The following is a 13593-nucleotide window of genomic DNA, read 5'->3' as shown; positions in this document are numbered from 1 at the left end:
TAGAAAAGGGATATTGAAAACGTAGTGAAATCTGAATTAACTCTGGAGTTGGCAGTAATATACCAATGCTGGTTCCTCAGTTTATGTAACACTTTAACATGGTTAGGTAAGAATTTAACAATCAGGGGAACTGGATGAGGGGTATACAAATACTCTTCCTGCAACTTTTCTATAAACCTCAAGCTATTCCAAAATTAAAAACTTATTTTAAAAAATTTAAAAAGAGGGGCACCTGGCTGGCTCAGTCGGTGGAGCATGCAACTCTCGATCTCGGGGTTGTGAGTTCAAGCCCCACATTGGGTGTAGAGATTATTTAAAAATAAAATCTTAAAAAAATTTAAAAAGAGACTTATTGGGATAACACAAATTGAGTTATAATCACTTTAATTAAAAGGTTTTCTTTGAATTAAAAAAGCATGTTGCTTTATCTGTTTACTTTTCTCCAAAGTGAGATTTTTAAAAACTGACTTTGTCTTTTCAAGCTTTGCTGTTTTTAAACATTCTCAGGTTTACTTGGTAAAGACTATCAATTAGCAAATAGGCTGGGTTTTTTCAACAGGATCATGTACAAACATGTGTACATATGGTTTGTGGCTTGAATCCCAAATTGGCTAATACCAAGATAGCCTGACTGATGTATGACATTACCTGGCACAGCCCATTATCAAAGTATGGTGGAACCTTCCCGAGAGGGGCTCAGTGCTATTTTCCTAAGTGTGAAGTGTGCATACTTTTGGACCCAGCCATCAAAGAATTCACCGTTAGAAGATAATGCCACAAGCATAAAAAGATGTGTATACAAGGGCATTCACTGTAGCATTATTTATTATAACAAAAAACTTGAAACCTAAACAATGGTATGCACAGACATTGGCACACTACGTAGCCATCCAGATGATGATATAGATTTATATTAATTAACAAAGAAATAAGTCCACATCGGGAAAAAAAAAAAAAAGACTAAATGGTAGGATCATGCCATCTCATTAATGTAAAAACCATGTCCTTACATGATATGTACAGTCATACCCAGAGATATCTCAGGATGGGGTGAGGGTGGGGAAGGAGAGACTTTATTTCTTTGTATTTTTCTGTAATCCTTAAATAGTTTTAAATAAGCATGGATAATTTTTTTTAGAAAAATAATAAAGCTATTCTTCTTCATGCTATATAGAAGCAATTTGTCTCAAACTCAAAAAAGTCATTAAGGGCAAGTTCCTAAATATGTAATCTTTTAAAAAAGTGATCCCCCATTCATGACAGGAAATGGCAAAATATTTGTGATTAAATTTTATAAACTGTAACCCTAGAAAGCTAAGAAATAGTTATATTATAAAAACATCAGACATTAGCCAAAAGATTCTAGGTTGTCAATGTTAACAGTAACATTAGCTATGTCATTTTTGCTTCTAGATGTGACACACACCATCACAATATTATGTTTAGCTCCAAAAGACAAACTATAGTTATAAGTATCAAGTAATTCATATGGATTCTATTTATAAATATGTATACTGCTTACAGTGTTTTTACTTTAGCTCAGAAGATCTGTCAAGAGACTTTTGGTGCATAAGCGAACACAAATCTGTCCTCTTGCCAAGGATTTCTCTTTCCACATCAATGAATTTGGGAATTACAGGAGAACTTACAGCACATTCAATACTCCCTATTATATGAGAGACAAGCAAACAAGATGCTCAGAAAAGTTAAAGGGCTCCTTTAAGTCAGTAGCTAGTTGACGGCAGAGTTGGACCTACCACCCAGATTCTTGTCATAAGGCTCAAAATGAATTATTTCTCTACACCTGTTAGAACGGCTAAAATGAAAAATACTGACAATATCAGGTGCTAACAAAGATCCAGAACAACTGGAACTTTCATGTTTCCGGTGGGGATGCAAAAGAGCACATTCGCTCTGGAAAACAGACTGACATACGGACTACACGACCCAGTGATCCTGTTCCCAGGGAGTCACTCTAGAGAAATGAAAACTCACATTCACCCTGAAACCTGTCCATGAATATTTCTGGAGGCTTGGTTCATAATCACCTCAAAATGGAAACAATCCAAATGTCCTTCAACAGGTGAATGGAAAAACAATCTGTAATCCATCCACAGAATGGAATATTACTTGGCAATAAAAAGGAACTGCTGATACACACAAAAACTGGGATGAATCTCAAAGGCATAATGCCAAAAAAAGTCAGTCTCAAAAGGTTACATATGGCATGATTCCATTTACAGAACATTCTCCAGAAGAGAAAAGGATAGGTATGAGCAACAGGTCACCGCTTGCCAGGGATGCGGTGTGGGGGAGTGTATGAAGGCAGCAGCAGGAAGTTTTTCAGGTGATGGAATTGTTCTGCATCCTGACTGTGGTGGTGGTTACATGAATCGCTAACATGTACTGATATTCACAGAACTGTACACACCACAATGTCAATTTTACTGTACGTTAATTTAAAAATTAAAACAAATGACTTATTCAGTCTCTGGTTTCTAAAAGCCAGAAATATTTATGGATTTTTAAATTCTATTTTTTAAGCTTCAGTTTTTTTTTTTTTTTTTGAAGACTTATTTAGTTGAGAGAGAGAGCATGTGTGTGTGCAAGTGAGCAGGAGGAAGGGGCAGAGGGAGAGAATCTTCAAGCAGACTCCTTGCTGCGTCAGAGCCCGGTGCGGGGCTCGAACTCACAACCCTGAGATCATGACTTGAGCCGAAATCAAGAGTCAGATGCTTAAATGAGACTGAGCTGCCCAGGTGCCCCTAAACTTCAGGGTTTTGTTGTTGTTTTTTTTTTAAGAATTTTCGTTTATTTATTTGACAGAGACAGCGAGAGGGAACACAAGCAGGGGGAGAGGGAGAAGGAGAAGCAGGTCCCCCGCTGAGCAGGGAGCCCGATGCAGGGCCCAATCCCAGGACCCCGGGACTATGACCTGAGCCGAAGGCGGACACTCAACGACTGAGCCACCCAGGTGCCCCAACTTCAGTTTTTAATTAGCAAAATAAAATGATTTAACAGGTCCTTGCTTATGAAATCTCTTTGCCAAGAAAAGAACATATTTAACTTGGCAAGTTACATAACCTCACTTTGTCTCAATTTCCCTGCTGGTAAAATGGGGCAATAATAATACACTACCTCAAAAGGTTATAGAGGATTAAATGGCAAATGTTTTGTAAAGGTTGATGAATAACAAAACTACAGACAGTATATAACTCTGGGACAGAAATGAAAGACAATGCCAACCAAGTAACTTTAAAGTTTTATCCTTCTGGAGAACTAGGTTCTGATGGGTGCTTTTCTGATAGAGCTGTCTCTAAAATACAGTCCAACCCTGGAATCAGATTTTCACACAGAAGTAAACGCTCACTACTGAGTCGTTGGTAGATTTTTATTCTGTAACCATTCTACATAAGCAAATTATTGTCTAAACCAGGCTCTGTGTTAAAGAAAGTCATATTATAGAGTTTAAAAAAAAAATCTTTCCACATATTCGTTAATCCCCTCAGTTCTACCTAACTTAATAAACAAACAGGTAGAGTGTGTGTGTGTGTGTGTGTGTGTGTGTGTGTGTGTACTAGGCAATAGTAGGGGTACTACCTCTTGGAAGACCATAGCTTAAAACACTAAGCAAGGGGCGCCTGGGTGGCTCAGTCGTTAAGCGTCTGCCTTCGACTCAGGTCATGGTCCCAGGGTCCTGGGATCCAGCCTCGCATCAGGCTCCCTGCTCTGCGGGAAGCCTGCCTCTCCCTCGCCCACTCCCCCTGCTTGTGTTCCCTCTCTCACTGTGTCTCTCTCTGTCAAATAAATAAAATCTTAAAAAAAAAAAAAAACACTAGGCAAAATGAGGATCCAACCTCAACCCTTCTAGAGTTTTTGGTCTTTAAGAATTACCTTTCTACATGGAATAAGGTCATAAATACAATGATTTTCTTCATGCCACATGACTTGGATTTCTACTTCAAACATAAAATTCTAAGCATAGCTTTTAATTTGAGCACTCTCCCAACCCCTTTAACCCAATAAGCATTTGTTTAGCATCTACTTCAAGAAAATAATTTTCGTTAAGCACAAAAGGATGATTTTCACATAGGGTGATTTTCAAACTGCCTGACCCACCCCAATTTTGCAAAATGAAATGGAATAAAAAAACAACAGACTGCCTAACGACCAGTAAGGGTAAGTACTGTTTCATGAAGTTTTTGTTTCAATTGTGGGTGGGGGTATGAATGTGAGAGAACACACGTGACCACACGTGTACTGCTTCTTACTGGGGGTCATGGTCAAAAAGCTTAAGAAAGAGTGCTAGAGGGAATTCAATAAACAGTTCTGGATTGAGAACGGTCCATTTCTGCAATATCTGGCTTCTGTGGACAAGTCTTTTAGTGCTCACTGCACCACCTGACCTTAGAGACAGAAGTGATCTTCAAAGAAAAAGAAAATCTAACTTTCCATTTGAGTTGATGAAAAGGTTGAAGAGAGACTGGGAGGTGGGACAAACTGTCTTTTGGATATTATTATAATACCTGACAAGGCGGAATAGATGCAGACGTGTATACATTCTTTTTTTTTAAGATTTTATTTATTTATTTATTTGAGAGCGCACGCATGCACGCAGTGGGGGGAGGGGAGGAGGGGCAGAGGAAGAAGGAGAGAAAGAATCTCAGGCAGACTCCCCGCTGAGCAGGGAGCCCAGACCTCACAACCTAAGCCAAAACCAAGAGCTGGTCACTTAACCAACTGAGCCACTCAGGCGCCCCAGAAGTGCATACATTCTTTCCCACAACCTGACAGGAAGTAACTAGCCATTTGAAAGTAGAACATTTTTGTACTATGCATGTATTTTCCAAATTTAATTTAAACATTGTGTCACTTACCAATATTATTTAACTTACCACATTATACAAGATTTAAATATACTTTATGTCAAACAACCAAATATTTTCTTTTAGAGCAGAACAAGATACACCTTAGGATCATAACAGTTAAAATGTATCTGCTTTGAAAAAAAAAGTCTTCACACTGTGTAATATATATAGACTTTTTCTCTTTGTGAATAATCTTGTAGATAAGAACTATCTTCCAAAATAATCTGGTTTTACCCACTAGGAGACTATAAATAGGTTTATTTTTTAATAAAAAGATCACTAGGAGCGCCTGGCTGGCTTAGTCAGTAGAGCATGCGATTGATTCTTAGATTTGGGGTCATGAGTCCAGCCCCACGTTGGGGGTAGTGCTTACTTAATAATAAAAAAATAATAAAAAAAATTTTTTGAGAGGACTCGTCCACTAAAACTTATACTAAAATCAGTTTTCATATTTAAAACCTTATTACAGGGGCGCCTGTAAAAAATTGTATTTTTTTTAAAGATTTTATTTATTTATTTGACAGAGAGAGATACAGTGAGAGAGGGAACACAAGCAGGGAGGAGTGGGAGAGGGAGAAGCTGACTCCCAGCTGAGCAGGGAGCCCGATGCGGGGCTCCATCCCGGGACCCCGAGATCATGACCGGAGCCAAAGGCAGACGCTTAATGGCTGAGCCACCCAGGTGCCCTTCTTATTACAATTTAGACAATTTCCTAGCTTATTTCTTCTCCAGACCAGATAAGCTAAATATGACTTTCATGTGCTAAATCTAACAAAGTCAATGCTAAAATTGCTACCTGCCTCGGAGCATCAGCTTAGGGAGCTGCTGTAGGGCAGTGTTTCTCAACCTCAGCACAGCTGACGTTTTAGACCAGATCATTCTTTGTTGCGAGGGGCTGTCCTGTGCACTGTAGGATGATCCGCAGCCTCCCAGGCCTCTGCCCGCTGGATGCCAGCAGCCCCCCCAGAGCCTCACTTGTGTCAATCAAAGGTATCTCCAGACAGTGCCCAACGCCTCCTGGAGGCAAAACTGCCCTTGGTTGAGAACCACTGCTTTACAGGTTTATATTTTAATCATTATTTCCATGTTTGGGCAATAAGGAGGAGAAAATGACAATAGTGCAATTACAGCAAAAAAAGGTGACCAAATGCACTTTTCAACAGAAATGATGGCGCCCCAGCAGTGATTACAGCACCTGGGCCCGCAGGAGCACCTTCCCCACCAGGCTCGGCGGCAGGCCCACTGCACTTCACAATATTCCAAACCAGGTTAACGATACTTAAGTAAGTTTCTCCTGTTGCTATTTGTTTAAAACCTTGGGTTTCCAAAAAGTTTAAATATACCACAGTTATAAAAATATTAAGTAAACATTTTTAATAATTAGCAATGCAAGAGGGATTATTATATCATTATTATGAAATGAAGCAATGAAAGAAATATTTATCAGGTACAAAGATCTTTCAAGAGACGTAACTATTTTTAAGACATATTCTGTCATATTTAACCCCTCTTTAAGGATAAAAATATATAGGGTTTGCTCTCAGGTTGACTTGGGGATTTTCTTAATATTGTAAAAATCCAAGCTAGGTCTTTGAGAATGTACTCAAAAAAAAAAAGGTTTGAAGTTATTTTGCCCCACTAAATATTTCAATATTTAATTTAAAATAGGACATTATAATTTTCCTATGGATAGTTGAGGGATACTTTTTAAACGAAAAATTATTTAGTGGGTATACATTCACATGGATCAAAAAAATTTTTTTTAAGATTTTATTTATTTATTTGACAGAGAGACAGCGAGAGAGGGAACACAAGCAGGGGGAGTGGGAGAGGGAGAAGCAGGCTTCCCGCAGAGCAGAGAGCCCGATGTGGGACTCGATCCCAGGACCCTGGGATCATGACCTGAGCCGAAGGCAGACGCTTAACAACTGAGCCACCCAGCCGTCCCGGATCAAAATTTTTAAGTACAGAAGAAAATATAGTGAATAGAGCACCATTACACATGATAGCCCAAATCAGAAATAATCTAAATGTCCATCAATGGTAGAATGGACAAATAAATTATAATACATGCATACATTTGCATATTATATGAGGAAAAACTAATTATTGTTATACACGAAAATATGAGTGAATTTTATAAACATTAAGTTTGAGCTAAGGACACCATGCACAAATGAGTACATACTGTATTCCACTTATGTATAGCTTAGAGATTTTCCCACAGCAACACATGAAGAGTTTCCTCATTCTTTTTTGCAGTTATAAAATTTATTCTACTGCATGAATATACCCTAATTTATTTACAATTCTATTCTGACATACATTAGGTTTTTCCCAAACTTTTGTTGAGTTTATTTAGATGAATTTGTAGGCTAGAAAGAAAACTGTAAGGCTCTCTACAAGGAGGATCTTTTAGGCAAGGTAACTTCAAATCCCAGCTTGAACAGTATATTATTACAGGAAAAGTCTCTGGACATCTGGGTCACAGTCTTAAGAGGAATTGGGGAAAATACATAGATTTACCTATACAACTAAGACCACACTCTCCTCATCCCCTCAAAACAAAACAAAATCAAACAACCCAACACTTCATCATGTGTTTCAATGTTCACAGGCCACTGACGTTACTTTATGAAAACAACTCATAAGGGCCTAGTGATAAATCTCATTTTGTAGGCCACACAGTGCAATTAGTAAGTTATATTCCATTGAATCTCCAAAACTGAATCAAAATTCCAAAGCTGAAAAGTCTAAATTCCAAAGCAGTTAAAGACTCTATTCTTCACTAGCATTAAAGACAAAAGGAATCACCCAACACTGTATATCTTTGTGAAATCCAGCTAAGAGTAAGAACCCTCTGATACCACATGCATAGCAAGATCAAGAAATCAGGCTCTGGAGCCACACTCCGCATCATTTCTATTTCTGTTCCCTTCCAACAGTCCCTTCTCGCTACACACTGATTGGTTTATCAAGAAACTGACAGGAGCAACTAGATCTCCACTAGGCCATTTGACTCCAGTAAACCAGAAAAAATAACAGTTAAAAAAAAAAAATAGCACCCTCCTCCCCAGAAAAAGTTTTCTTAGCAAAATGTATTATCATTGAGAAAAAAAATATGTAACTCAATCATCTAAATTTTATTTGTTTAGTTAGTCTGGGCTCACATAGCGTAAGTGCTCTTATTATTATTATACATCTGGGTGAGATTAAATTTTTTCAAGTGTTCTGCAAAATCTAAGGCAAGTCTAAGACCATTATTTGCCAATCCTTCTTTATCAGCAATCCAATACTAGTGACTGATTCCATTGATGGGAAAGCCCTAGGTGGCTCAATAATAAAGAAAATACGGATTAGCACAGTCCCCTGAGGTAAATCCTAATGCATTACTGATGTGTCTACCTTATCAGAAAAGTCTCTAGGTAACTCTTGGGGGTTCACAGACTTATCACAATGATATCCTGCAAAAATGACAGAATAATTCTACAGAAGCCAAGAAATTCTATTTTTAAAACTGTATACATGCCCCTGAATCTACTCTCCAAAGCAATCTCTTAAACTATATTTTAAAGAGGAAAAAAATGTCGTATTTTACCATAAAATTACCTTTCAGGATAAAAACAAGGCTAGGGAATACACACACACAATCTGTAGGTATAGGCCTAAAGTGGAGAGTTGATAAAATTTGACAGGTAAGGGAACTTTACTTTTCTTTCCTTCACCCACCAAAGCAAAAATGCCTAAGGCACTCAAACTTATAACCCTAATAACAGTTTATGATCAAAACCTCAGATGAGCAATGGGAATTCTTCAGGAGAAAATGTTCATAAGTGTTTTTTAAAATCATACATAACTGCTATATAAACAAACATTAACTAAAATAAGCATCTGATGTCTTCACTGATTCTACCAAGCACTTTATGGCTTGCATTAACCATGAAAATTTACACAAGGCTTTGCACGTGATTCAACTCTGGACACAGAACTCATTGAGACACGTTTATGTCCTAAAACACCCCTTTCACCACACAAGCTCTGAATAGGCTTAAAACAAGACAGCCTGTGGGTAGCACTGCAGAATTTGGAGCTAAGTTTTATTGTCTCTACCACGTTCAGCCAGCCATAGAGCAACAAATCAAAGTTCCAATATGCACACTGCACCTGCAAGACTTAGGTATGCTCCAAGTCAAATATTTGCAATTTTTTCATCCCAAATCTGCGCAAATGAAAGTATGCAGGTCGTAGCACCAGACCTCTTGTCAGCCAAAATGATCTCTATTTCCCATATCAGCCGTGTCCTACTGTTTTTGAGTCCTTCAAACGGACATGTGCCAGGAACTGTGCTAGCAGCTTGCATGTATTATCTCTAATCCTTAAAACAAATCCCATTCTACTGTTGAGCTAAGTGAGGCCAGAGAGGTCAAGGTGATTTGCTCAATGCCGTAGAGTCAGTAACTGGTGGAGCTGATTCAAATCCTGTTCTGCCAGGCTCGGAAGGACCATCTCCCTGATCCTCCTTCAGCTAAATTCACTACCTGCAACACCGGTTCCCTCTATCAAAGTAAATTCAAGCGTTAATTGTCAGAAATGGTGACAACAGCTGAGAAGACTATCATACCTAAAGCTGGAGCACAAGACCCAAGAGTTCCCTGCCAGGAAATGCAGTCACCTCCTTTAGAATAACTAGTTCCAAAGGCTATGGTTCAAAATATAAGAGAATTCACAGGGGTTTTTGTTGTTGTTGTTGGCTGTCTCTTCACGGACTTTTTACAACAAGGGAAATGAAACTCAAGAGTATATTCACATTCTTGGTGAAATTATCTAAAACCCTTGAGTAAAGGGTGATTTTTTTTTTTAACACTTTCTTTATCACTTTTACAGGTTACTTCTTCGACAGGCTCTAGACATTCAAAAACAAAATCAAATCAGTAGCATTACTAATCAACTTTTTTCTACAGACTTGAAAAGTATTTTCTTACCACACTACAAGATTACTTCCCATACTTTGAGCAGAAATGGAAACAGCTCTGGGTGTCACGAATTACATCTTGAGGCCACAGTTGCAGAAAGTAGGTGCTGTTTCCCTTGAGTAGGAGCCGCTGATCTGAAACCTCCTAAGGGAAGGGTGTCTGAGGAAGAGTGCTGAAGAAACTAAAGCAAGCTGTTTATATTAATGAGGGAGCTGCTGGCCCCACTACTCCTTAAGTGTTTCACTGCCATGCAATTGTTTTCCAGCCTCCAAGCTCTGAATCTGGCAGACAGAATGCTGTTCTCACAGCCATACGTGTTCTATGATCAGCTGCTCTGTGGTGTGTGGGTGTTTAACTAGGTAAGTGACTGGTTAGAAGAGGTTCTGCAATATTAAATCAAGGAAGCACACTGTCCCCTGAGATTTCAGTGATCTGTCACTCCACGACGCTGACAAAGTAACATATTTGCAACGTTGAAATGGTCTGGGTTTAGGATAGGCAAATAATTTCCGACAGTAAAGCTTCAGGCATGACATGAACAAAAAATATAACCTGTAATATAAGCCACTTCAAGCATGTTTATTAGATAATAAAAAATGCAATATTTGCCATCTCAGCATGCTTTCAAACTTCATAGGGTACACTGCCTAATTATTAGAATAAATGCTATTCTTCAGGTGTGTGGAACAGGTTCTATGCAAGATTCCAAGCCTCCCCCACTGCCTTCCAAAACAAGTTAATACCATGAATTGGGTAGCCTCTCAGAACCCCAAAAATGTAAAAAATAAATAAATAAAAGGTCTCAAAGGATTCTTTAAGTAAAAAATATTGTCAGAGCTGTAAGGTCCTGGAGAGCTGGGGACTATGTTTCTTTAATGTCACTGCCCATCACAACACCTATCACAAGTGGAATAAATCCCCCTTGGTTGAAATATAATCAAAAGGCAAAAGCTGGATGCAGAGTGATTTAAACAAGAATAGCTGATATTTATCCCCTGCTTGTTGATAGAATAGTGCAACGTTCATCCCTTGTTCTAAATTCTAAACACGGGGACTGAATTCCCTAACTGCAATTAAGATCCTCCCATTAAAACAAAACTTTAAAATGGATGGTTCTGGTGGCAGTGTCACCCTGAATAAAGACATGAAATCATATTTAATAAAGTTGAAAAAATCTGCACAGAGCAGGTGCTCTACTATGGGAATGATAAAGCCTTCTTTTAAGAAATCAAGTCAACCTCCATCAACACATCATGGATAGGTATCATGAAACAGACCACTGACTTTGCTGTTGAAATATGCTACATTTAGAAAACAGTGCAAGGAACATACATCATCAACTGGTCAAATTCAGACCAATTATTCTGACTCCAGTTTTAACTTTTTCTGAAATTCTCACATACATCTCCTTTTTACAGGAAGACAGGGAACGTAATGGAAGAACAAAACACAAGGATACATATATCATCTACTTTGTTGCTTACTGCTCAGGACCAAAGTACTGTAATGCCAATCCTCAAGAAACAAAACAAAACACAAAACTCAAGTTCCTTTCACTTTTGCATAATAGAGATCTCAACCTGACTGTCCCAGGACTAGCTTCAAGAGGACTGTAATTGCATACAAAAATCATGAGAGTCTCTTTCATGAAAAAGAGGACCCTAAAGGCTTTCATGATTCTCAAAGAAAGGTTAAGAACCACTGAAGCAGACATTTCCAGAATCACTAAAACTCAGAGGTGATCATTTTAAACAAAATTATACTAAAGGTAGTATCTATCAGAATACATGTGCACAGTCCTGACACAGGACTGTAGCTGACCACTCTCAAATCAGCCCTAGGCGGGAACATCCCCTGCATTCGTTGCACGCACATGCTAGCCACAGCAGCTCGTCATTCCTTAAGCATACACATGTTGTCAACAAAGCATGTGCTAGTTGCCATTCCCAGAACAATACACAGGCCTGGCCATCTCTGGGGAAAAAAAAAAAAATACACATTCTTCCCAAAACACCACCCTATGTAGTTACTATGCCTTGACGACCGATCTTACATATTAAAACAAAATAAATGGAAATGCCCACACACATGTATCTAATCGACTGAGGAAAAAAGCATCACTCAGGTATTACTCAGGGCACACCAGAGATGCAGATCAGGAAAACACTATGATAACGATGCTTGAACATGGGGACAATCAAAGACAGACTCACGCAGGAACATCCTGAGAACATGGTTGTGGAAAGAACCCCTCTCCAAAAGCAAAAGCACATTCCTTTGATTGGCACAAGCCATTCCTGACAATGGATCCGGAATGACAGGGGCTGCTCTGGCAATCCGGAAGAGTGTGTGTGTGTGTGTGTGTGTGTGTGGTTGTGTGTGTGTGTGTGGTTGTGTGTGTGTGTGTGTGTGTGTGTGTGGGGGAGGGATGTACTTAAATGTGATCAAAGACTGGCCCTCTTCAAAGAAGAGCATATGGGATCTCAAATCGTGAAGACAGACTTCGAGGGTGAGGCAGGGGCATTTATCATTTCTACAGGAGACATCCCTCGACAATGAACATGTTATGTGCAGATGTAACGGGGGTGTCACCACCTTTAGTGTCTCCCATCTAAGAATCTTAAGTAGAGCCTGATTGGAGGGGAGGAGGAGGTGGGGGTGGAGAAAGGTCTGCATTACCCTCTGGGGTGAGTGTTGGGCGGGTGTACACTGGATGCATTTTATCTCGAGCGGCACAATACTCCCAGGGGTTGGAGGTTTGGGCGCAACCGCAGGGCCCGGGAGGCAATGGGTGCACGCCACCAGCTGCAGGGCAGGGGAACGCTCGCTGGAGGACCGGTGCAAACCTCTCCTTCGGCCCGCTAACCCAGGCAACCCCAGCCTCCCCTCGGGCCTCGGGGCGAGCGGGCTCTCTGCAAAACTGGAGCCCGGCCCGGGTCCGGGAGCGAGGGGCCGAAGGAGCAGAAGCGGGCGCCCCCGGCCCGAGCTCGCGGCCAGAGGAGCGCAGCGCCCCGGGCCTCCCCGCCGGATGGGGGCTGCTCCGGCCTAGTGCACGCAGCTGCCTCGGCGAAGGGTTAACCCGGCGCCCGAGCCCCGGCCGGCCCGGCGGGCGGCGGAGAGGAAGGGCTGCTGCAAGGGGCGCAGCCGCGACTGTGGCGTGTGCGTGGGGGGCAGGGGCCCCTACTCACCCTGGCCGGCCGCCTCCGCCTCCGCCGCCCCGACCGCCGCCTCGGCGGTCCATCCCTGCGGCGGGGGGCCTGTAGCCGCGGCGCTCGAGTAACAACCGCCGGCCGGGCCGGCCCCTCCCCCCGCCCAACGTCTGTCCTCAGGGCCGCTCCGCAGACCCGGCCTCGGCCGCCGCCGCCGCCGCCGCCGCAGCGCTACGTGGCCGCCGCTCCGACGTCTCGCGACTCCCTTCCGAGCGCGCGAGGGCGAGCGGGGCCGGCGGGGCGGGCGGCGCGCGGGGAGGGAGGCAGGGGAGGGGGTGTGCGTGTGTGGTTGTGTGTGCGGAGCCGGGGGCAGGGAGGGAGGGCGAGCGGCGGCGAGAGCGCGCGCGCGCCCGCGGCCCCGTCCCTCGCCCGCCCCCCCTCCCCGCCCAACGGGGAGCCGACACCTCCCTCTGCCCGCCCCCCTGGCATCCCGGCCGCTGGGCGCGGCGGCGCGCATGCGCAGCCCCTCGGGCAGGCCCTGGCGCACCTTTTCTCCCCGCTGCCACAATGTGAGCGCCCCGCCGCCCAGATAACCGCCGACTC

The 13593-nt window shown here is 41.9% G+C and overlaps 1 protein-coding gene across 4 annotated transcripts in view; it reads right to left on the bottom strand.

Annotated features, from left to right (window-relative positions):
- Positions 1-13350, bottom strand: part of ZNF652 (zinc finger protein 652) — a 55034-nt gene extending 41684 nt beyond the window's left edge. For 2 of the 4 annotated variants that reach the window (XM_036095020.2, XM_036095026.2), the window contains exon 1: positions 13030-13350. The gene's annotated coding sequence lies outside the window, so the exon portion shown is untranslated. Of the gene's footprint in view, positions 1-9850; positions 11569-12520; positions 12597-13029 lie in introns of those variants that run through there. The other 2 variants (XM_078065608.1, XM_078065609.1) reach the window with 2 other exon arrangements.
- Between the last annotated feature and the right edge of the window lie 243 nt (positions 13351-13593).

The sequence above is a fragment of the Halichoerus grypus genome, chromosome 2 (assembly GCF_964656455.1).
Source record: "Halichoerus grypus chromosome 2, mHalGry1.hap1.1, whole genome shotgun sequence".
Taxonomy (NCBI): domain Eukaryota; kingdom Metazoa; phylum Chordata; class Mammalia; order Carnivora; family Phocidae; genus Halichoerus; species Halichoerus grypus.
The sequence above is the reverse complement of the archived record's forward strand: the minus strand, read 5'-3'. Positions and strand labels throughout refer to the sequence as shown.